This window comes from Lepus europaeus, chromosome 3 (assembly GCF_033115175.1).
Source record: "Lepus europaeus isolate LE1 chromosome 3, mLepTim1.pri, whole genome shotgun sequence".
Lineage (NCBI taxonomy): Eukaryota > Metazoa > Chordata > Mammalia > Lagomorpha > Leporidae > Lepus > Lepus europaeus.
Genome location: NC_084829.1, coordinates 129,584,029 through 129,606,380, shown reverse-complemented (window position 1 = coordinate 129,606,380; position 22,352 = coordinate 129,584,029). Strand labels below are relative to the sequence as shown.

Here is a 22,352-nt window from a genome sequence, read left to right as displayed (position 1 = left end):
TTATCATATTTTGCAGTATACAGCATATTCTTCCTCATTTCAGATACATTTTCTTAAATGCCGTTTTGTCAGACGTTCAGAAACATAGGCATGAACTATGTGGTTAACTCAGAATGACATAATAGTTTAGGCCTTTGAAGTCTGAAACACCTTGGAAGTGTTTTTTTGGCCTATAGCGACCTGTACAACCTGAACTAGTAACAGCCGCCTAAAGCGAGCTTGCCTTGGGGTAAGGATGGGCACTGAGGTTTGCAAACATTGACTTTTATGGTGAGATGGAATGTGGGTGGTTCATTTTGGCAGTGGGACTCAATGCTTCCCTCCTCCACTAGGACCCAGCAGTGCCCAGCGTGCCAAGTGGAAGAACACCGTCTTCCACTTGGCCTCTTCCATGGGTCCATAAGCATAACCAGTCACTCAGTCATTCTACTCAGCAGGGCACCTCCAGCAAGTCCTGAAAAATGGAATTGAAAATTTTTTGTAGTGCAAAAAAATTTTGAAATCTGTGCATAAAAGGGTCTTCCAAAAAACTAAATGGAAAATGAAGGTTATGGAAAAAAACTGGGCCATTCTTAATTTTTTCATCATTTTAACTGTAAATTAGTTCTTAAGAGATTCAGTGTACTTTGTAGAAAACAATTCTGAGAACATATTCCCAATCTTCATTTTGAGGGATGTGATGCTTGCCTTTTAATTGCTCACATCTAGGAGCCCTGTCATTTTCACAATTATTTAATTTCTTTAAACTGGTTATTATATTTATGCCTTTCGAATATAAGGATCTAGAAATTACAACCCCTTCCCCCGCAAAGCGACACACCTGCTGAAAATTTGCCTCATTTTCCTGAGCCTACTTCTTCCTCCTGCTGTACAAGTACATCATGCACTCTTGTCTCTTCTAAGTGGGGCTTGTGCTCATTTAAACGTTTATCTACGTTCTTTTTTTTGTTTGTTTGTTTTGAATTCTATTTGTATGTCTGCTTCTTAGAGTGCAATGGACCCACAACAGTTATACTTGCTAATGGCCCACATGGTAGCTAGGCTTAAATTGTTTTTATTAATTGGGCCAACCAACCAAAAAAACAATGCTTTCTGTCCAGTTTTTTAATTTCCCATCACATGTAAATATCAGTCTTATTCACACTTTAGAAAAGCAACCCAAAAGGTGGGCATTTGTGGCACGGCAGGTTAAGGTGCCACTGGGAAACCTGGATCCCACGTTAAAATCTCTGGGCTTGAGTCGCACCTCTGCCTCTGCTTTTTGTTGTTGTTGTTTGGTTTGTTTTTTAGTGGGAAGCATGCTAGCCAAATTTGATGAAGAGAAGTGCATGTGTTAGACCAGGCAGGCATATCAGGAAAGATCTGAGAACCCAGTCTGTATTCAGACTGGCGTTTTTATGAATAAGGGTATAGGTTCTGTTTCTCCTCCCTCCTGCCTGTCTGGAATGTCACTGGGTAGAGGGCATCCTGGGCTTGGACTTCTAGAAATTCCTCCCAGACCTTCATAATGGAATTAATATCCCTCTGTGCCTTTGCTTCTGATCTAGCTTCTTGCCAGTGCACCTGGGAGGTAGCAGATGATACCTCAAGTGCAGAGTCCCTAACATGCGTGAGGGAGATCTGGATGGAGTTCCTGGCTTTGGCCTGGCCCAGCCCCAGCTATCATGGGTATCTGGGGAGTGCCCTAGTAGATGGGAGATTTCTCTGTGTGTGTTTCTTTCTTTCTTTGTTGCACTGCCTTTCAACTAAATGAAATTGAATAAATATACATAAGAAAAAAACAATATTCTAGCTGCTGAGGCTGCACCTGGCTGAAGCTCCTGCTCCCAGCTCCATTTGGCTGCCTTCTCTCTGTGCAGAACTGCGAAATACAGGGCCTTGGGGTTGCTGACCCCAGGAGGGGGTTGGAAGAGGGGAGTGGCGTTATAGCATAATCACCCTTGCTTGATCAGGTAGAAGATGCGCACCAGGCCAGGTGTGACCACGCCCCTCCTGAACCCTCCTCTCTAGGTGCTTTGTCTTCTGATCCAAACCTTTCATATCATATGAATACTTTGAGATGAAATTGTTGGTGGTAAAACTTGTTTCGGTATGATATTCAGTGGGCTTTTTCACTTCTCATGATAACAGAGAAAAAGAAGCCTCATTCATCGAGTAGGGAGAAAAATCAGTTCAGAAGTTAGGAGTCACTTAGGGCAGGGATGGAAGGGTTGATTTCTGGACTGTTCCAAACACATTCTTTTGCTTCTGTATTTGTTGCTGTGAGCAGGCCAAGTTTATCCTCTTTGGCAAGGAAGTAAACAGAAACCATGGAGACCTGTGTGGCCAGTTACTACATCTGGAGTCTTTTCCACACCCGGGTCCACCAAGGATCTGCATTTTTGTGTTGAAAGAGAGTGTGAGACCTCATCACCTTCCTGCATGCATTTGGTCATTGCGTTTTGGCTGCAAAGAACACTACACTTAAGTTTCTTTAGGGAAAATGAAGTCTTTTTTGCAGGGGTCTGGGTCAGCGGGAGAGGAGGCATCTCCTCTCTTTAGCTTTGGCAAGTCTGCTGTCTCTGGAGACTTGGTTCTTTTCTACCCTTGGTTTTCTGGGGTCATCATCCCAGCCTGAGAGTGATGGCCTGCATGGTGGCCCAGCACCATTGCTTCTGTCATGTCCCATCTCATCGCTAACTGGCCTTATTGCCCCATTTCACATTTTTGAAAAGGAATTGGATTTATCCGATTAATCTTTTTGAGCTGGCCATAGCAGATCCCCAGACAGCTTATAATTTGGCCATTTGAGGTCTTTCAGGGGAAGCAAGAGTTGAGATTTGGACAAATTCCTATAGAAAGGATGTGGCATCTTTGTTAGGATGTTTGGGACATAATACTGGTATTGGTTTCCTCATCTATAGTCAACATAGTAATACTCTGCCTAGATCATGTGCTCATTTATAAAAATCAAATGTATAGCTTTGCAGAGTGTTCGAAAAATAGATAAGGAACATCATTACTGAATTCTTTTCAGTGTAATCTCTTAAGTTTGCTCCAGACAGTTCATTTAGCCAGAGTGGCCATGCTGAACTTTACATTTTATTTGTATTTTACTGTTCAGCCGTATGGTCAGATGTCAGTTCGCTGAGTGAGGATGGAGACCTTCCTGTTTTTGTAGGGAGGAGAGTGAGTTTCCTTACACCTAAACCTTAGTGAGCCTCTGCCCCTCCGCACAGTTGATAAAAGTTTGATTGAACTCATGAATGAGTGTGAGAGGGAGGCAGTGTGGTGACTGTAGCCAGACATCTAGGTTGAGAGTGCTGGATCTGTCATTTAGTGGCTCTGTGACCTTGAGCCATTTAACATCTCAGGTCTTCAGTTTTTTCTTTCCCTTTTTCAAACTGGTTATAATTCCTATCTCAAGTTATTAAAAGGACTGAGGGGCCGTGTTGTGGTGTAGTGAGTTAAGCCACTGCCTGAAATGCCAGTATCTTCAAGTCCCTGCTGTTCCACTTGCAGTCCAGCTACTGTTGCTGGGAAAGCAGAGGGAAGTAGCCTAAGTGTTTGGGTCCTGGCCACCCGCTGTGGGAGACCTGGATGGAGTTAGAGGATCCTGGCTTCTGCCTGCCCCTGTCCCAGATATTATGACTATTTGGAGAGTAAACCAGGTGATAGAAGATTAGGATTTCTCTCTCTCTCTTTCTCTAACTTTGACTTTCAAAAAAATAAAACTTAAAAAAACAACAAGGTTGAGGTGTGCACTGGCATCCCATTTGAGTGCCTGTTCAAGTCCTGGCTGCCCTACTTCTGATTCAGCTCCCTGCTAGCACACCTGGGAAAGCAGAAGAAGGTGGTCCAAGTACTTGTGTCCTTGCCACCCATCTGAGAGACCCAGATGGAGTTCCTGGCTTCTTCCTGGCCCAGCTCTGGCCATTGTGGTGATTTAGGCAATGAGTCAGAAGATGGAGGATCTCGTTCTCTCTCTCTCTCTCTCTCTCTCTCTCTCTCACTCACTCACTCACTCTATCTTTCAAATGAATACTGTTTTTCCTAAGAAGACAACATTGAGGGGCAGGTGTTAGGCAGGAGTCAGGCTAAGACTCCTTTTGGAATATCTATATCCCATATCAGAGTGCCTGGGTTTTGAGTCCCAGCCTCACTCCTGATTCCAGCTTCCTGCTGATGTGTACCCTGGGAAGTAGCAGATGATGACTTAAGTACTGAGGTCCCTGCTGCCCACATCAAAGAAACACATTGAGTTCCAGGCTTCTGGCTTAGACCTGGCCTAGCCCCAGCTCTAACAGACATTTGGAGAGTGAAGTAGCAGATGGAAGCACACACTCTCTCTTCTCTACTTTCTCCTTCTCATTCATAAAAAAAAAAGGGGGGGGGGCAGCAAATTGACTTTAACTTATTTGAAAACTTGAAGATGAAAGTACTGTCAGGGGCCAGCACTGTGGCGCAGAGGGTTAACACCCTGGCCTGAAACACCAGCATCCCATATGGGCGCCAGTTCAAGTCCCGGCTGCTCCTCTTCTGATCCAGCTCTCTGCTATGGCCTGGGAAAGCAGTGGAAGATGGCCCAAGTCCTTGGGCCCCTGTACCCACATGGGAAACCTGGAATAAGCTTTTGGCTCCTGGCTTCGGATCTGTGCAGCTCCGGCCGTTATGGCCAATTAGGGGGTGAACCAGCAAATGGAAGACCTCTCTCTCTGCCTCTCCTCTCTCTCTCTGTGTAACTCTTTCAAATAAATAAATAAATCTTTAAAAAAAAGAAAAAGTACTGGCATATCACTGCAGGGAAATTGAGAAAAGGATGATTTTAATACTTTTTTAACCTTCAAAATACATTTATATGCTTTATGAACATATATATTTTATGTTGATCTCAAAACCAAGAAGTAGTATTTCATAGAGCAGAATTAGGCCGAGGACGGTATATTCGTGATACAGTTGTGGGGGATTTCGTCCCCTACCCATTTCCTTTTGAGCCCTGTGCCCTATCCTCCTTGCCATTTAATGCAAAAGAAAATGAGAACTGTATTGTTGGGTTTTTTCTTCATCTATATCATACATAATATATTTACTTTAAATGCCTGCTACGCACTAGGCAGAAAACCCTGTCTTTCTAGCCAGTTCCTTCCGTACCCTTCCCTGTACTTGCATCTCAAGTTCCTATAGACTTCGTAGTTCCTACTTAGAAGTGGTTAACAGGAGCAGGCTGCTTTCCTTGCACCTCTAAGACCCTGGGGGCTCTTTTGGTGGAAATGAAGGTAAGTGGAGGAAGGGAGAATTGGAGGGTGGGTGAGCTGGAGGGAGAGTAGACATGTAGGCTAAATGGAAACGCAGAAGCAGTTTTTCATAGTAGGAAAAATAGCATTAGGCTATCTAAGTTTCTATATTCCATATTCATGTGTTGCTCTTTTCTCTTAGGAAACTCAAAACTCTATGTTTTGGTAACATTGTTGCTATGGAAATGTGTTCTGAGTTATCAGTAGCAGGTTCAGAATCAATTGTTCAATTGAAATAAAATGTTCAGTTATGGCGGGGGGTTACCATTCACTGTTTCTTTGATGATTCAGGACCTTTGTGAAGTGGGAAGCAGAAGTGCTGGTGTTTGGCTGCCTCCAGGTTTATCTTACCATAGGGCCATGTCCTTACTGCGGTGAATGTATCATCTTCATGTGTCCTAAAGCTGTGCCAGTCTTTGACCACGGATTATTGTCATTTATTTGAAAAGGGCTAGGAAGGGGAGGACATTGACGTACCCTAGTTGAAGGAGATGAGAACTGATCTAACTTAGTGAAGTGAGAAATGCTTGAGCACCGTGCTGCCATACAACTAGAACTCTGCAGAGAATTTTGGGGATTCACACTCAAAAGAATTTTGAAATCTGGGTGATTTGGTGTTAGAGATCTGGTTTGTCTCTGAATACCAATGACTATGAGATACCATTTATATCCAAGGAAGCTCTTAGGAATTCTGTAGTATTGAGCACCATAAAGTTAAAATATCCCCTAGGAAGACATTTGAGTAACTCAGAAATGCTTGAAAGATATGTGAATGTGGAATATCTTACATTTGAAATGATAAAACCATTTTCCTATGTGTTTTAACTAAATGACAGTGAAGGTCCTGACTAGGGGCAGATGATAAGCCTAGGGAAACGTATATAAGAATTGCAACTCTGAAGAAGCTTTACATGAAATTCACCTGGGTTCTACGACAACTCTTGCACTATCCTATTTAGGAAGCTGTGACTCCAGTTCCTCTTTTGAGGTATGACACTTTCAAGAGAATTTGTTAAGTAATTGAGATACGGTTTGAGTAAGAAAACATAAGCTGGCAACTGAAAGTTGCAAAGCACTTAGGCTATTTATAGGTGGTTTACAAACATGTAACTTGACCAGCTTATTCTATAATTAATGTTTTTACTAGAGTTACTAAGTGTGTCTGTCCATTTCTCTCTGCCTGAATAATACCGTCAAAGCTGCTTATCTGATGGAAGTTATTTGGATATAAATAAAAATAAAGGTGTGTAGTGTCTGTCTTCCTTAAGGTTAAATCAGGGACTGCCAGTTTTTAAAATTTATTTTTGAAAATCATAAATTTCAGATTTAAGTTCTTTAGTTATAGAATTTAAAAATTATATTTAAAAATTATTCTGTGTGACACAAGGCCATCACACTGGATATATTTAGGTAATTGTATAATTGCATTACTGTATTATCCCTCACTGCTGTGGAGCAAGGATTATATTCCCAGGAATCAATAGAGGCCTGGCAGGTAACATAATAAATGAATGAAGTGGATGCCTGGAAAGTGCTGGCCTCAGAAAAATGTAGATTCTGGTAGAAAATGTTGGGTTAAATTTTTAAAATGCAGAGTTAAGTCCCCCCCACCCCACCCCATCCCCAGTATAATGTCTGTGTGTTGGGTCTGACCCAGGTTCTACCCTTTTGTGACTTGTGGCCTGAAGCCCTAGGTGGGGGGTTTCAGTCATCTGTTTCTATGGAACACAGTAATCTAAAGCTAGTTACAAGTAAGTTTGCTCTCAGGATGCTGGAGGATCACAGTCAAGTTCTTTCTTGGGGGGTTATCAAGCTTCAGACACTTCTTCCTGTGCACATTTTACATTGGGGCTGGCTGGTTTTCTCTCTCTCTCTCTCCCTCTCCCTCTCCCTGCAGCTTCTCCACGTGGCTAGCTCAGGCTTCCTCAGTGCATAGTGGTACTGAGGTAGTCAGACTTCTGACCCTCTTCCTGGCTTACCCCAGAGTGAACATTCCAAGAAGTCTATGTGGAACCTACCAGGCTTCCGAGGGTCCAGCCCCAGGAGTTACTCACTTGCCAGCATTCTCTTGGCCAGTTGGCCATGGACCCGCCCAGATTCAAGAGCATAGACACCTGTCAGTGGGGAAGGGACTTGCAAACAGGGAGGCCAAGGAATGGACGGTGGCCGTCTTTGGTGACGAGCTACTTGTTGTCGCCAGTCTCTCTGGATCTGGCTTCGTTTGCCTTTTCTAGTCTTCTGCTCTTAGGCAGAAACCTCTGTTTCCAGGAAGTTGACTTTAAAATTCTCCATTAGTATCTACACATCTTGGATGCATGTATGCCTCATCTTTGTATAGTAAGTTTCTGTTGGGGAATTTTTCTGTTCATGAAGAACATAAATATCCAAAGCAGGGGCTTGATATTAATTTTTCTTTATCCTAAGTCCTAGATGGAATCAGTGCCCTGTATATAATAGGACTCTTCTCTATTTGTGAAATGATTGCTACTTTGAAAGGATTGGGTTTTTATTGTTTATAGGGCAATTTATTATACCGTCTTTTTATCTGCCTCCCCGAAATTACACTTGCTTCTCAAAAATGTTTTCCAAAACAGTATCTAAATTTAAAAATTGATTTTAGACACAAGCTCCAATTTGAGTTTGTGAAGAGTAGAGTGCTGAGAAGTAGGATACCCTTTGAAAAACATGATTGGGTCTAGCACCTAAGAAGTTCTTACATGCAAACTTGCTCTTATTCTTCGTGGTAATAATAAATCAAAGAATCCCCTCTGTTTGCGGGCAGCCAAGTTGCCAAAGGCCCTTGCTGTTTACATCCAGTGATGTTTACTCTGAGGGACTATTGGATGTAGATGTAGTATTTTGGAGCACATAATATTTCTGAGATAGCATATTACATATGGAAAACATCCCAGAGGCTATATAAAAATTAATTACCAGTATTTGAGTTACTTGATTTTTCGACTCCCTGTACAGCAGTTAGAGTTAGCAGTCATCCAGTATCTGTTATCGTTGAGTCTTAATAGCATTGCTGAAAGATTTCCTTTCTCTCTTGTTTAGAAATTTTGCTTGATTGTATTTGTTACTAACCTCTATTTGCCTCTTGTCACACTTCCTTCAAAGACAGGAACCAGATAATTAATCAAGGGACTCTCTGAGTTCTGGTTAGAGTGCAATTCCTTTAAATAAGGATACCTTAAAAAAAAAAAAAAAACAGTGTTCTAAGATTAGAAGACTTTTTTTTTTTTTTTTTTAAGAGATTGTATCTTCATGTTGGGATTGTCATTGTCTTGGTGGGAAGTTAACACATAAATTAAAAATTCTTTGTCTATAGAAAGGGTGGTGATGTTTTGGCAGGTCAGTTAATCCATAGGACTTCGTGTCCTTTGGAAAAATAAATTTTTGCCAATTTTCTCATTCCCTGTGCTGTAGATTGGAAGTCCTTGTCATGTCCATTTTATAGGTCAAGGAAAGAGACTGATCCTGTTTTGAGCTTAGTTTGATGCCTGAAGCTTAAAGGGAAAGGCCAGGCCATGGACTCTGAAAATGAAAGACCCATTCAATAGCTATTTCCACCTCTCAGGAGAGACTAATACTTTGTTAATCTGCTTAGAGAAAAATTTCTTCCACAAATTAGTGTCAGACCCCTATTTCTCAAACTGTGTGTGGAAAATTGTTAATAGGTGTTCCATTAGAAAGGGTTTTGTAGTCTGGTGTAAACAAGCCCCAGGAATTCTGGTACCATTTAACATTCTAGTGAATATTTTTGATCTTTAAAAGATAGATACAGAGACTTGGTGGCAGGATAGCATAATCCAAGTTTATTTGACCTGGAAGCCCTTAGGTTTTTGTACAATACTTGTTACTAGTGTTCCAGGGAACACAATTTGTAAAATCCCCCAAATATTTCTGTCTCTTTATATGTGATGTTTTTGAATTAGTAAGATACTTTGTAATAGTAGGAGTAAGTTTAAATTTTTTTAATTTAAAACATTTTCTGAAAGACATGCAAAAATTGTACATATTTACACTGTGTCATGTTTTGCTGCATATGTATATTGTGTACTATCCAATCAGGGTAAATATAGCTGTCTCCTCAAACAATTAACATTTTTTTATGGTGAAAACATCCAAAGTCCTATCTTATAGTTTTTTATTTAAGAGAAATATGCAGTACATTATCTATAGTCACCTTACTGTACAATAGAACCCCAGAAGTTCTTAGTTCTATCTAGCTATAATTTAGAACTGTAGTAGTCATTTTTATAATAGTAGTAATATTTTTAAACTTCCCTTCTGCTGGTCTCCATACATTTTATAGATATGCCCAGACTCTGCAGATTCTCCTCTTGGTGAACTTGTTTCCATAATAGAGATGTTTCTTGCTTATTAATATCCAAGTTTCATAGAACACAAGCCTTTTAATAAAACACTTTTACCTTATGTTTCTATAGGGAAAAATGTATTTATGGCCACAAAGCCGGTATGAAGTTTTAATCACAAACATGGAGGAAATACTCCAAGTGACATTTTTAGTATAGTGAGACATGTTGAAAGACAGGCAATGTCAGCAAAGAAGTCAAGTGCCATGTCACTGCCTAGAGCAGCCCTTAATCTTTCTAATTGTTTCTTGGAGTTCTGTTGTGTGTTAAGTTTTAGAAAACTGACTTGTGTCCTGGGCCAATGCATTATGTGTTTTTCCATTTGGAAAGCAAGGATGATCTCAGTGTTTGCTTGCAGATCATTGTTTATCAGAGAAGGATCACTGCAAATGAGCTGGAGGACAGCTCAGCCAGATGGATGGTATTAGCCCCACGGTCAGATGAAAACAGACGTTCAGGGAGGTAGAGCTACTTGCCTGAGTTCAGACTTTAGGGCGCGGCTGGCTGGAATTTGGATCTGGGCAATGTATTGTCAGGGTCTTTACTATTCATTCTAGTCATAGGAATAACATTGTTTCCAGTGTTTAACAACTGATTCTGATTTCTGGAAGTATATGCAGAGCTAACTGAAGTACAGTGAGATGTCTGCATTCAGATAGTTTGTGTTCATTTTTGGAGTGAAAACTCTTCTTATTTCCTTTGGTGCTTAGAGAAGGTTGTGCCATCCGGATTCTGGGTAATTCATAGGTAGTAAAATAGGTACTTCGGGAAATCACTTGTTTGCTTTCAGGCACCTAGATGCCATTTATTGCAACAAAATAGTAAATCGTTTTATAAAATTCAGCCATTTTATGTAACCTTCAAGTGTGTCCTGTGTTTTGTGGCCAACCGTCCATGTGACCGGGTTAAATTATACCATAGAGGAAGAGAAAAGCAAATATTTATTGAGTACTCTGTAGGTTGCAAGTACTTTAAAATGGAATTTGTTTAATCCCCATGAGGTGAGAATTATTATCCTTGTCTTAAAAAAGATGAAACTCGAGGTATCCAGGATGACTGGTGCCAGATCACAGTTTGCACATAGCTGTGTATGTACAAGTGCTCAGCTAACCTTGGTCATGTTCATTCTGTTGAGAGGTGTAGAGTGAGTGGAGCCATGATTTTTCTCCATTGAAAGCAAGTAGATCTCCATTCACATGGGGGATGTCTTCTATGGCAAGCCTTGATCTTGGTTTTCCAAAGCAACAGTCTGGGTGTGCTCTGGGAGCCCACAGGGATGTCAGGGCTCCTGGAGATAGAGCAGAAGAGAGAGTTCTGGGGTGGAAACCTCTCTTCTCTCTCCCTCAGTAAGCATTTGTGACCTGGAAGCACTCTTCAAATGCATTGAAAAATCTCCCGGAACCAGCCCGACACAGTAACAAGAAATGCCCGTCAAACATCTCCACCACTACCATCATCTCTGCCCTTCGTGGTTATATTTTCCTTTAAAGGCTAAACAATCAGATTTTCCTTGTTCGTCTCAGAAGTAGGAGCGCAAGACTGCTGTGAGTCCGTGCTGTCTGCAAGTCTTCTCCAGCAATCTTGTCGACGGATTCATTGCCCTTCCTTTTTGCTTGAGAACTTTCCGCTGGAATCCAAATGAGCAATTCTCTTTGGCTGTGAAGCTGTGGAATTCTTACAGTTGCCAATGAACAGCTCCTTTTCACTTAGTAAAAGTCATTCAAATACTTCAGGGGGCCGCAAGGATATAAAGTCTTGGCCTACCACAGACCCAGAGGTCTCAAAATAAAATGACTTGCTCAGTGTTTCAGAAGCACTTTTGACGAAATTACTGAAAGTATCTAAGGAGGTGGTGAGTGAGGGCTGGCTGGCTGGAGAGCACTGCTTGGAACTCTCTGTGGCCCTGGGTCCATTTCACAGCATTTAGATGTTCTTAGTTTGTAGATACTGACCAAGTGATTGATTGACCACAGGTCTTTCAAGGGGCTTCCCCACGTATAGGCAAAGTAATTTGAAATTTGACAGAAGACTGAAAGTACGGGGACTAACTTATTCTTGGTCCCAAACCTAGACCTGTTTTATAAATAGTGAGTTTCCAGGCCAAGGTGTCCCTGTGTGACATGTTCCCATAAATGTCCTGCTGCCACAAACTGCAAATCTTAGCAAAAATAGAATTCTCTGTCCGCTTAAACTATTTCTGCTTTCCCAGCATGCCATCCGGTGCTTCCTACACCAGGTAGAGTGGTGGGGGTGATGTCTCCGTGTTTACACATTTGCTAAAATCCTCCATCGTATACCATTTTTCCATACTGAGCCATGTGGTTGGTATGGAAGGATTTTCTCCAGCTGCCAAGTTGGCCACATCAGTGCAGGGAGGACGAAGAGGGCGAAGGGGAGCCCCAGGCATGCCATGATGCGATAGTCTGGAGAAAGGGGCCTGCACAGACAGACCTGCGCCCTGGACAGCCTGCCTCTGCGGGGAGAAGGAAGGAAGGAAGCATGCATTTGGTAAAGAAGAAAACGTTTCACAATGTGAAAACAAAACTGACAGAAATGCCCTGGCTACCTTGCCCTTGCCTCAGGCCAGTGGGTCTAGAGATCTCGGGCTAAGGCAAGAGGGCATCTCTGGGCTGCAGGGTCAAGAACAGGGGAAAAAAAAAAAAATTGGGCATGGGCCTGGAAGAGGAAACAATTATGGAAGGAAGGGGCTCCAGTTTTGCCTCTCTGCAGAGGTGCTGGCCGTGTCAACACTAAGGAGGCCCCCGGCCAGGCCAAGGTGGCCACAAGAAGAGGTTGCACCTGGAGTGCTCCTAGCAGTGGAGAATTGGAGAAGCAGTTGCTAGTTGGGCCAGGAGTAGGGGCGTCAGGTGCATGAGCCGAGCATTTCCCAGAGCTCATGGCTGCAGGGAAGTGAACCTGAGGGCCTGGAGCAGCCTTTTGGGCACCAGAAAGCTTTCCGTGGGTGGAAGAGACTCCTGCAATTATGTGGGTGGGGGATCAGCCAGAGACCTTTCGTCTGTTGCCAATGTGAGGTGTTTCCTACCCCCTTGTTTATGCTTCCTGGATAGGTGGCCAGGAAAGTACCTATTCAGGTGTACTTTTTTTTTTTTTTTCCTTTTCATTTTTTACTTGACAGCACTGAAAAAAAAAAAAAAAAACTCATAAAATTTTGTTCTGTGGAATCTTGTCCAGTAAGTTTTAATGCTTGGAGAGGACTATTCAAATTTCCAACTAGAAGCTTTATAATCTAAGCAACTTCAAAGGGTGAATTTCATTAGGAAAAATGAGCTTAATCTGCAAAATGTGAAAGGACACAGAATTCCTTTTAGCTTGAGCTAGATCTTTCCACGGAGCTAGTAACAGCAAGGGATCTGCATGGTTCTGAGTCTCCCCACCCCCAATTCCTACGTCAGTGTTTTTTAAGTGGAGTTCCTCAGGCTCCTAAGGGCTCCAAGGTGATAAGAGCCAGGATGAAAGTCTGCATCATGCTTTATCGAGGACTGGAATTAGTGAAAGTATGTTAGTGTATTTATGTTGAAGGTGACCATTCACTTGCCTCACATGCACAAATTGCATCTCTTCTCATTGTATTTTCACTAGTGGACCAAATGAATGATTCACTTATTGTGAGGATTTTGTTCACTAATATAACATGCCTTGAACTACTCTGCAAAGGAGTAGCTTAAATGTAGCCCAAATATGGAAACTATCAAGATATAAAACAGTTGCTACATGATATTTTTGCAATTAACTAGCATCTTTTTTTTTTTTTTACCTAATGCTATTTGCCTTTTTTTTTTTTTTTTTTTTTGACAGGCAGAGTGGACAGAAAGAGGGAGACAGAGAGAAATGTCTTCCTTTGCCATTGGTTCACCCTCCAATGGCTGCCGTGGCCAGCACACTGCAGCCGGCGCACCGCGCTGATCCCAAGGCAGGAGCCAGGTGCTTCTCCTGGTCTCCCATGGGGTGCAGGGCCCAAGCACTTGGGTCATCCTCTACTGCACTCCTGGGCCACAGCAGAGAGCTGACCTGGAAGAGGGGCAACCGGGACAGAATCCGGCGCCCCGACCGGGACTAGAACCCGGTGTGCTGGCGCCGCAAGGCAGAGGATTAGCCTTTTGAGCCATGGCGCTGGCCTTGAATGCTATAGATCTGCATAATACTGTATTACTTGAATATATCCTCAGTGCTCTAATATTTTCAGAGTGAATATTCATACTGTTTAATATTTCATTGGCTTTACATTTTGGGGAAAAAAGTAAGGAAAATGTTTTGTTTGAAAGTGAACCTTAATTAAATTTCTAAAAGTGTACTTGTGATTAATGTAAACAATCAGCTGTTTCTTGACTATCTGAATTGTCATGTTTTATTATATTTGGAACATGCATCATTTTGCATTTGGAAAATTTCTGTGTTATGTATAATAATAGATGACTTGAAATGAGATAAAAATCTACCATTTTTGGTAAAGCCACATCAGATATATGTGTTTTCTAATTAAAGTAGAACATATGTAGGAATATGTCTAATCATATATTTCATTAAGCAGTGATTTTATTCGTTTTGCTCACTGCATCACATTAGGCACTGTGCATATATGAAGATAGTATTATGAATAAGTCATTGGTGCATTTTAAATTATAATTTCCATTCAGATCGTTACACACATTTACATAGGCTGGTTTTGTAGTAAATAAAATATTCTGAATGAACAGTTAGCCAAATCTCTTGTATCTCTTCTCATTATTGACATTAGACATTACTTAAATTTATGGAATTAATTACAGCAGAACTGAATCAACTCCGCCTAGCGGCGCCGGCACACCGGGTTCTAGTCCTGCCCCAGTTCAGTACATCCAAGCGTCCATAGTAGTGCGTTAGCATATTCTGAGAACAGGCTACAAGGAGACATGGCCCTACGAAGCTCCAGTTCTTCAGTCAAGACTGACAATTAAGGCCTTCCACAAATTGGTCTCTACTCCCAGTATTTCCTACCTCCTTCCTCAAGTGTCCTATCTCCCAGCCAAATTAGCATCCTTGGCGTAATATGAATCCCCATCCCAACCTCCCTCTCCCAGAAAGCACTTACCTTCCTCCCCTACAGCTCCATCCTAGCCCCCGACAGGGTGGGAAGAGGGACTTCTGGCTTATGAAATATTATGGTTTCATGTCTTGGACTCATCACTTACCAGTTAGGTGATCTTGAACAAGTTACCACTTTGGGTGCAGTAGAGTACTGTGAAGATTAAGTGAGTTAACCCACGCAAAGCACACAGGCCGTTAGCAAATAGCTGAAACAAGCCTGATCCCTACTGAACTTTCTGTCATACGAGGCCGTCTCCTAACTCTGTCCTTTAAGCGTGTAGTTTTCAGTCAGTCTGTGGGTGAGTGTAAAACAGGCAGAATGCACGGAGGAATTTGGGGGCTGATGAACACAGCTTGGCTGGGAAGGCAAGCTTGCTGGGAGCAGTCCAGCCTGCATAGGATGGGTGCGGCGTTGGGATGTCATTGAGTGCTGGCTTTTATCCCACGGTGGAAGACCCTGAATCCAGAGAGATGGCCAAGGGAAGATACTCAGCTGGGTTCCGAGAGACTGTGTGGCATTTTGTGGGGGAGGGGGCAGCTCTAGGCTTTTATAAACTATTACCTAATGTATTTAACAACAAATGTAATGAGTTTATTAAATTTTATTCTAGCACGGCCTTTTCCTTTTATAGTAGGCCCAGCTTGCTTTTGACTTTGAAAGTCATTGCCCGCTTATCAGGTCCTCGAGTCAGGAAGTTCCCTCAGTTTCCTGGGGGGGAAGGTGGAGTATGACACAGTGGGAGATACAGAGGTGCCTAGGCCTCTCGCTGTTGGGATTGGGTTCATTTTGAGGAACTCTCCTATCCACCCTATACATCTTTGTATGTGAGTCAGAGCTGAAAATAAGAGGAAGTAGAAGGAAAACAGCAACCTTGTATTTCTGAATATGGAAAAGCCGTATCAAATGACCACCAACATGATTAGCACAGCTTATGGTTGCTCACAAATGGAATTTTTTGAGAAGGATGAGGCTTTTTCAACTTCACACTTTATGATGAAAAAAATTCGTAATAGCTAACCTTACATGGCACTTTGTATTTGTCTGGTGCTGCCATGGCGCTTTATAATATCCTACCGTAGAATATTGGTTTGTATCTAAGTACTTCACAATACTGTAAGGGTAGGTATAATTATGATCTGTTTTACAGTTTGAGAAACTGAGGCACGGAGCCTAAGAAACTTGCTCCAGGTGGCATGCAGGGAGGGGTGGGTGGAGCTGGGTTGCTGGCAGCCTGCGTCTACGGTCTGTTCTCTTATTTGCTGCCCTGTGTCCACTTTTCTCTCTTGCCTAAGGTAAGGGAGCAGAAATGGCTGGTCTCCCTTTCATTGGCCTTCCATGCCACATTTGTCTCGTCTAGTTTGGAAGTGCCCCACCCCCTTCTTCACGACCATGAAGTGCTGTGTTTAACACTAGAAAATCTTGTTGCTGATAGCCTTATACTTCTAGAGGGCTCTTCACAGATCTCAGGGCAAAATTCCCTGGGGGTAGTGTCAGGCTTTAGTTAAATGTGTATTGAGCTGAAATTCTCAATATGAAGTTTTCATATCAGTTTATGATATGGTTGAAATGTGGTCAGTCTGTGTGTGAATGATACATTTTTAATAATGCTTGCAAGTCACTTCGAGACAGAACACCTTAACTAACATGGAGATATTAGTGATGGTCTAGAGTACTCCCACGTGCTGCAAGCCGTATAAAACTTAAAGTTGGTGAACACGTGTGTGTGTGTGTGTGTGTGTCCATGAAACTTACAAACTAGTACACCACGTTCTCACCTACTCAGTTATGAAATTTTAAAAACTTCTAACAACAGAATAGCATTCTTTCTAGAAAAAGATGTAAAAAAACAATAAAAGTACAAAAAAAAGAAACTGCCGGTTCCTTATAATACTACACCAGCGCTAGCCACTCTGGAGCTTGTCTTTTTCTCAGTCCTGTGTTTTAAGATAGGTCTGCTATCTTAGAGCAACAGTTTGCGTAGTTAATATGCTGCCCTGCTCACAGTTAAATTTTAACCAAAGGGTAGGATCCAGAACGCCCCACACATGCATTTTGCAGGAGAAACCACAGATATGTAACCATTTATAGTTCTTCGCTGTCATGGCCATCGTTTCCTCTTCGACTTCCTCTGTGTCGCTGGCAGACCTGCTGCTGGCCTGCTGGCCCTCCCCTCGTGACATCTGAGTCATCTCTCGCGCCTCTCTCCTCAGGCCTGCTCAAGGAGCCTGTTCCTGAGCTTTGCTGTTTTTCCCCCTAAGATTTTCAGATCTGGGCTTTATTTTTGCACGGTCACGAGTCAACGTCGGTCTGTACCGCAGGCATCTCATGGTGTCAGTGCCTTGTCTGTTGGCCTTCGGCAGTTTTCCTTTCTCAATCCACACGTAAGAAAATCACTTTCTCCCAAATGTCTTCTTCTTGGCATTCTTTTTTTAATTTTTTTTTTTTTGCATTTCTTTTTTTTGTTTTTTTTTTTTAACTTTTATTTAATGAATATAAATTTCCAGTGTACAGTTTATGGATTACAATGGCTTCCCCCTCCCATAACTTCCCTCCCACCCACAACCCTCCCCTCTCCCGCTCCCTCTCCCCTTCCATTCACATCAAGATTCATTTTCAATTCTCTTTATATACAGAAGATCAATTTAGTATAAAGATTTCAACAGTTTGCACCCACATAGAAACACAAAACACAATTTTTTTTTTAAGAGCTTTTTTTTTTTTTTTTTTTTTGACACGCAGAGTGGATAGTGAGAGAGAGAGACAGAGAGAAAGGTCTTCCTTTTTGCCGTTGGTTCACCCTCCAATGGCCGCTGCGGCCGGCGCATCGCGCTGATCCGAAGCCAGGAGCCAGGTGCTTCTCCTGGTCTCCCATGGGGTGCAGGGCCCAAGCACTTGGGCCATCCTCCACTGCCTTCCCGGGCCATAGCAGAGAGCTGGCCTGGAAGAGGGGCACCTGGATAGAATCCGGCGCCCCGACCGGGACTAGAACCCGGTGTGCCGGCGCTGCAAGGCGGAGGATTAGCCTGTTAAGCCACAGCGCCGGCTGAAACACAAATTTTTTAAAGCGAAATTCACCCCATGGCAACAGCTCTGTGTGACTTTCTAGTTATCCTCAGATCCTTTTATGATTTATGATGGTGTTCTTGTCTCACCTTGGCTCTCCCACTCCGTGCCAGGCCAATGCACCTCACCATTGGGTACCATGGTTACTGTGGTGTTAAAGGTGAACCAGGCCAGCTCTGGAGAAAACTGTGATATAAGGAAAGTCTTTGCCATTTCCACTCTCTCCTTTACGTGTTTGATGAGTCAGGGTTGTTTTTTTGTTTTTTTTTTTCTCCTCCAGTCTGTTGCTTAGTAGCAGTCTTGCCCTATAATTCACACTTCCAGACAAAATGATACTGGTTGTTTATTCTTGAATGAATTTGATTATAAATCCTTTTATGTGATCAAGTATTTTAATGAAGATATGCAAGGAGATGTAGTTTTTCATTTTCTTTTAAAGTCCTCATTTGACGGATGAAAAGCTTGCAACCCTTTGTTAATTGCTTCCACCTCAGATTGTTAGTGTTTCTTTCTTTTTTTTTTTCTTTTTTTTTTTTTGACAGGCAGAGTGGACAGTGAGAGAGACAGAGAGAAAGGTCTTCCTTGCATTGGTTCACCCTCCAATGGCCCCCACAGCCGGCGCACCGTGCTGATCCCAAGGCAGGAGCCAGGTGCTTCCCCTGGTCTCCCATGGGGTGCAGGGTCCAAGCACTTGGGCCATCCTCCACCTCCTTCCTGGGGCACAGCAGAGAGCTGGCCTGGAAGAGGGGCAACCGGGACAGAATCCGGCGCCCCTACCAGGACTAGAACCCGGTGTGCTGGCACCGCAGGCGGAGGATTAGCCTATTGAGCCGCGGCGCCGGCCATATTTCTTTTCTAAATTATGTAAGTCTGGAAAGGACTACTGGAAACCATTGCAGTTAAAAGAAAAAAGGGAGAAGCAGGTGTTCATCTAAAGGACAAAGATTCCTTATGTCATAATAGAGTACCTACTTTCAAGTCCTGGCTCTGACTCCTGAGTCCAGCTTCCTGTGAATGTACATTGTGGTTCAAGGGCTTGGGTCCTTGCTACCCCTGTGGGAGATCTGAATGGACTTCCAGCCTGTTGGCTTCATCTTGTCCTAGCCCCCAGACTTGTAGGCATTGGCGCAGTGAACTGTGAAGGAGAACATTCATTCTCCCTCCCTCCATTTTTCCTGGCTCTCTGTCTCTCATAAGTTTTTAATAAATGTAAGAAATAGAGAAGATAAGGAGGAAGAGGGAGAAGGGAGCAAGGAAGGAAGGCAAGATGGAAAGAAAGAAGGAAGCAGAAGGAGTAGAGAGAAATAGAGCAGTTCCTATGAGATGAGATTATCAACCCATGTCCTTCGATACAAATGGGTTATTATAGGCATGGTGTTCTTTGATAAAACAGCATTATGTGAGGCTCGCACTGTGACATAGTGGGTACGGCTGTTGCCTTCAGTGCCGACATCCCATTTGGGCGCCAGTTTAAAGCCCTGCCGCTCCACTACTGATCTAGCTCTCTGCTATGGCCTGGGAAAGCAGTAGAAGATGGCCCAAGTCCTTGGGCCCCTGCACCCACGTGGGAGACCCGGAAGAAGCTCCTGGTTCCTGGCTTCGGATCGGCCCAGCTCTGGTCATTGCAGCCATCTGGGGAGTGAACCAGCAGATGGAGAACCTCTCTCTTTCTCTCTCTCTCACTTACTCACTCTGTCACTCACTCTGCCTCTCTGTCACTCTGCCTTTCAAATAACTAAATCTTTTTAAAAAGGACAGCATTATGTGCACAATTTCCTTTAAAAAAAAAAAAGTTCTTTTGTGTTTTGCTTTTCAGTCTCTTGTTTCTTTTCACTTACGTGTCTAGTTGTTCCTTCTGTTTTAGACTAAACCCATAAATGCCTAGAACATGTTGTTTTCTTTGTCCCTGAGTCTCAGCATCTGATTAATGCCAGGCCTGCTGTCCCCAGTCAGGGGGTGCCTACTGACTGTATGATGGTACATAATCATTCTTGGCATATCCAGGGGTTTACTTTATTTTTTACCAAGTAGAACATTCAAATTTGACTGTACAACACCACTGTCAGAAATCCACATATACTATGGTGTCATTACAAAGTTATTTCCAGTATCAATTAATTACATTTTCATCCTAAACACATGAAATGACAGAGGAGTAAGCACTCTTGCCTATGATGGCCTGTTCAAACGTGGATGAACTCTTTGGATGTACTTGCGACAGACAGTAAATGCTCTGGTTTAGTCTCGTTGGATTTTTTTCCCCGAAATTATCCATTTTCACTCCTAAACTTTCAGAGAAGGTGTGGTTGTCTGGTAAAGACTTCCGGAAGTTAAAGTCCAAAAGGGGTCTTCGCTGATGTGACTAAGTTAGGGATCTTGAGATGGGAGATCCTGCTGGCAGATCCAGTTGGGCACCAAATGCAGGTCTAAGTGTCTTTATCGGGAGAAGGAGAGATTTGACTCACATAGGGGAAGTATATGAAGATGGAGGCAGAGACTGCGGTCATGTGGTCCCAAAGGAAAGCTGACAGCACCAGACAGTGGAAGAGTAGAGAATGGATCCCATAGGCAGCCTGCCATACCTTGACTTTGGCCCAGAGATCCTGTTTTTGGATTTTAGCCTCCAGACTATGACAGGATAAATTTCTGTGATTTTAAGCCACCGCGTTTGTGATGATTTCTCACAGCAACCACAGGAAACTTAACACAGGAGGGAAGAGAAATAAAAATGAAATGGGATACAACTTGGTCAAGAGGGCTGTGCCACTAAATTTAATTTTTATGAAAGAACCCTCTTGTGCTTCAGAGAAACTTTTAAATATGAGCCTGGCTTAGTTGAATTCTGATCATCAGATTCACTTTCCGAAAGCAACCATGTAGTTGTGTCATGCGTGTTTGTATTCCCAGTATGACTATAAATTTGGGATTCTGTTTGACCAATTTATAATTGTATCCACATTGCTTGGCGCATAGTAGGTTCTTAGTAAATATTTTCCAAATGAGCACATGCTTAAGTAGGAATGTTTTCCTAATCAGAGCTCCAATCTATGTTCCCAGCTATTTTTCTCACTATTCTTTTTCTTTTTTTGTCAGGGACTAATTCCCCTTATGAGTAATAACTGTCCAGATGACAGATGATGTTAGAATAGACTGATTGAGTAATAAATATTACTTGGAGCATTTTTTTATAACACATCTCTTAGGAGAATGAGATAAATTGGGACTAACCAAATGTGTATTAAGGATTTATTTGTTTTAAAAAGATTTATGTATTTGAAAGACAAAGTGGCAGGGAGGGAGGGAGAGAGATCGGTTGACCTTCTATCCAGTGGTTCACTCCCATTTGCAACAACTGGGGTTGGGCCAGGCTGAAGCCAGTGATGGCTTAACCTACTGTGCTGCAGCACTGGCCCAGAGATTTATGTTCAAATGCATGTTTTCTAGGGTCGGTGTAGATAAAACCCCAGTGCTTCCTGGGTCTGCAGCGTTCTACAGATGCACCTGATACTGAGAATCACATTAGCCTGGCACTGGAGTGCAACTTTTAAAAATGTTTAAAATTGAGCAAAGAAAGAAAAAGTTTATCATAACACTTTTGGAGACATCGAAATTGCTTGTGGCATTCTTAACATTTCCCATCATCTGGAAGTAGCTTTTGTACTCAGTACAATATCTTGAGGAAGTACAGTATCTTGTGTAAGGTGATTTGATGAATAACTGGGTTAATAATGTTACCCCAATCGCTTCTCGGCCTTTTGGCTAAGATCAAGGGTAGTATCTGTTCTTATCAGTTTAATAATGTTACCCCAAATATTTAGGTATGACAAATTTAAGCACTTTTACATACAGTTAGGGTATATATATAACATTTTACATCTGTATTCAACGTTTTACATTTAGAAAAATTGTAAACTTCCAAAGCTCTGGCTAGATCGATGGATCTCCGTATGAGTCACAGGCATCAGTTATGGTTTTGATTTGGTGAGGTAAGTCCTGGGTGATTCCTATATGCAGATGTGCTTGAGAGCCACTGGTTATACCATTATTGTACCACTGAGGATTAGGGCCCAATATACAGCCCATTTTAAAATGTCCACACCTCCCCACCTCCCACCTCTCCACGCCTTTTTGTTGTTGTGTTAGCTGTTTTCTTTTGCTATATCTCTGCCAGGGCAGGGTTTTTACTAGGTTCATTGCTGTCTCCCTAGTGCCAAGATGAGAGATGACAATGCAGAGTGAGGAAGCGTACTTGAAGATTGTGGACTCCATCCACGGCTCTTGCATGTGGCTGGCTGAGCATCTGAGGAGTGTGTGGTGTGTGTCTGATACATGTCTGCCTACAGTGCTTTTCTTGTGCACAAAAGTTGTATCATTGTAGACTGAGAAAACAGATCAATGGAAAACTGTAACTTTCTAATCAATAATGCATTTCAGTTCAGATATGTGCACAGAGATGTAAGGTAGAATTTTATTTCATGTTTTATGTAAACATTGCTCAGAGACCCAAAAGGACCCATGCTATGGATCCCTGAGGTTTGCTGAGCACTTTTT

General features: G+C 42.5%; 1 protein-coding gene and 1 pseudogene across 1 annotated transcript in view; both read left to right on the top strand.

Moving 5' to 3' along the window:
• The window catches only part of ARHGAP18 (Rho GTPase activating protein 18), a 140,708-nt gene that overhangs the window by 3,878 nt on the left and 114,478 nt on the right, over positions 1 to 22,352 (top strand). The gene's annotated exons all lie outside the window — the stretch shown is intronic.
• LOC133757289 (U2 spliceosomal RNA) lies at positions 21,541 to 21,672 on the top strand (annotated as a pseudogene).